The sequence below is a fragment of the Rhincodon typus genome, chromosome 8 (genome assembly GCF_021869965.1).
Source record: "Rhincodon typus isolate 14 chromosome 8, sRhiTyp1.1, whole genome shotgun sequence".
Lineage (NCBI taxonomy): Eukaryota > Metazoa > Chordata > Chondrichthyes > Orectolobiformes > Rhincodontidae > Rhincodon > Rhincodon typus.
Genome location: NC_063339.1, coordinates 92,443,117 through 92,446,310, shown reverse-complemented (window position 1 = coordinate 92,446,310; position 3,194 = coordinate 92,443,117). Strand labels below are relative to the sequence as shown.

The following is a 3,194-nucleotide window of genomic DNA, read 5'->3' as shown; positions in this document are numbered from 1 at the left end:
GCCTGTTGGAGGTTCGAGAGTAAATCTTGGATCCACCCTGTGACACACAGACTGGAATCAATCTCCCCAGTTCAGATCAGAATGTATCAACGAGAAAGTTAAATGGCAAGAAGAGAGAGGCTGAAAGAATGAAGTGGAGAAGGGCAGGATGAGGGAGAAAAAGTACAGACAAACGGGTGGAGAGTGAAAAAAAGACGATTGGGGACACGTGGAGAGAGCGGGGTGAAAAGATGCAGAAAGTGTGCGACCTTTCTCCCTCCGTTTTTCGTAATAATTTCTCATTGGGGTATGATCACTTCACTTAATTCTGCACAGGTGGGAATCTGTCAAGTGTGGGCTTGTGGCGCAACAGTAGCGCGTCTGACTCCAGATCAGAAAGTTGCGTGTTCAAATCACGTCAGGCTCATGGTATCTTAGGTCAGTAAAATGCTGCTTCTCCTTTGTATCGAAGCAGAGCTTGTTGCTCCTTGGTAACGTCTCTCCGATGCAGTGTGTGGTCACTTCGATATTGGTAGGGCTGCTGTTTGCCCAAGCACAAAGTATTCATTGTGGGATTTAAGCACACAACTGCCTCCCTATGGGCAGTCAGTCAGTAACAATGCCATGCTGCTAACACTATACAGATATTTTCTCACTTAATTTGTAAACACGCAGTTTTACGTTTCAATCTATCAGGAGATTTCAGCTCCTCTTGTTAAAGCAGATGGCAGTGAGTTCAGGAAGAAATATTTCCAATCAAAAACAATTCCTTTTACAGTTGGAATGAACTTTACTGAACAGCAGGAGAGAAAACTGCAGTCCCACATCCCTTCTTCACATTAATGGTGAGGCTGAATTTTATAGACTGTATCGGTAAATCCAATGGCAGGCAATCAGTTCAGTTCCAATGCTGGTTGGTGCTGACCGCTTCCTGATTGTTGTGAGTTACAGGCAAAGTCTCCAGGAAATATATATCACGTGGATGTAATGCCAGGACAACAGAACAATGAGTCTAAAGTCAGGAACCTGAAAATCGCCTAATTTTGAAATTCAAGAAATAGGACGCATTGAAGATGCATCGGATCTTCACTATCTCCCCGAACTCTCTGTGACGAACAGAATCCAAGCGAGAATGATCTTTTTGCTAAGATTACAGCAGAGAACTGAGAGGACTCCACCTGAAGGTTTTCCAAGACACTGAAGATTTCTTCTTCCTGTGTGACATGTTTTATTTTGATCAAAGAAATGCTTATTCGCGGGTAGGGAGGGACAGGATTGTAAGTATTCCCAGCATTTTCTAAGTGTAAAGGCACGACTCTGTAAAAACAACAAAAGTGAAAGCCTGTGACAGACTGAGAGGCACATTCAATTCACTGACACAAGGAATAAGGAACAAGGCAGAAGAAATGCTGATGAACCAACTTGCACTGTTAAGTTGTAGCTTCTTTCATGTTCTCGTCGTTAGGAAGGAGCTTTCTCCACTGTAATCTTGGTTTAAAATTCAGACAGAGAATGACTCCATGTTGCTGTTGTGTGGGTCGTCACAGTGGACAGGGCTTCTTAACAAAGATAAACCAGGCCGTTGAGTGTTTGTGGAGTGGTGCTGGCAGTCAGTCTTACCTAGAATGACTTTCAATTCAGTTTGGACGAATCCAAAATGTTATCGGTGGAAAACAAATGCAGAGAGAGCGGAGTGAAAGGGCCGTGATTAGCTACAAGGCGTGACAGTGTGAAACTAAGACTATAATTTTATCCAAGTCCACCCCCCAACAATTTTGGGCCTATCATTTAAATAAGACCATGGACAAAATGATGGAGGAGCAGTAGGACTGAATTAGGAGCAGAAATATTCGACACATCGAGTCTGCTGCACCTTTAAATGATACTCTTCAACTCCATTCTGCTGCCTGACCAGGATAACTCTTGCCCATCTTACTGATTAGACGTCTGTCTCGCTCAGTTTGACAATACCCAACAATCCAGCCTTAACAGCCTTCTGCGGGAAAGAATTCCACAAGTTCACTGGCCCCTGAGCGAAGAAATTCCTCCTCATTTCCGAATTAAATGGGCTAAACCTGATTCGGATATGATGTCCTGTAGTCGTTCTTTCTCGTGATCAGGGAAACCATTCGTCCATATCTACGATGTCAAGGCCCCTAAGAATATTGAATGTTAATAAATGCTATTATATGATTATAAACTCCAGTCAGCCTCCTGTGTTCCAAGGAGAACAGTCCCATCCTAACCAAACAATCTGCAAAATTTCATCTTCTCCAGTCCTGGCAACATTCTTGTAAATCTCCGCTGCAACCGACAGAGTTCTTGAATATTTTTAAGGCAAATCGAGAGATATTGTGCGAAACAAAGGTTATCAAGTTTTTCAGGGATTGACCGGAATACGGATTTAAGATTAGAATCCGATTGACCCTGCATATATAGAATGTTAGGGCACTGAATTTCTCTGATTCCAGGGCTGGGAACTGGGGTTAAATGATCTTCTGCAGCCGTGGTTACTTCCTTGTGTGAGGAAACTGCTGATGCAGCCGATGTAAAACTCGATTTCCAATTGAGAAATATATACAAGACCGCAGCCCAGAAGAATTACTTCATTTCCACCCGAATATTAATTACATTTGCCAAGTGAATATCAGAAAGTAATGTTTTTATTTTGAAACATAACAAATATGATGTAGCCACTCAGCCCATTGAACCTGCCTCGCTGAGCAATGAAATTATGTATGAACTCCTGCTTCACTGACATTTTTCTGCACTATCCCATGATTTCTTAATATGTTTAATCTATCGAAATCTATCAACCTCATTTTTGTATACTCTGAATGCTGGACATTGACATCCTCCATGTCCCTGAATTCGATAGATTTTGTCCACTCATTCCAGTATGCTGTTTGATGAGTATTTCTGTTGTGTTTCTGGTGCTGCTCCTGGCATGCCCTCCAGCAGTGTGCTTTTTGGACGTTTCCTGGTGCCTCGTTGTGAACCGCCATGGTCGTGTCATGGTCAATACTCTGCATATATCCACGGCAGCTTCGACTCGAATCCGAATCACGGCAGTGTTTGTTTTCCCTTTTATTTTCTCTTAATATATGCAACAGTGACACAGTGGAGGATCAATTAATGTTGCAAGAAGGCATACAGAGGCGTGTGAAATGCCCAGGTTGTGGTGACATTTGTACAATGGTTAGAGATTACCTTGA

At 42.6% G+C, this 3,194-nt stretch overlaps 1 non-coding gene across 1 annotated transcript; it reads left to right on the top strand.

Annotated features, from left to right (window-relative positions):
* Nucleotides 1-334: 334 nt before the first annotated feature.
* trnaw-cca lies at nt 335-406 on the top strand. Its single transcript has one exon. It is a non-coding gene; the product is annotated as a tRNA-Trp (tRNA).
* Nucleotides 407-3,194: the final 2,788 nt, after the last annotated feature.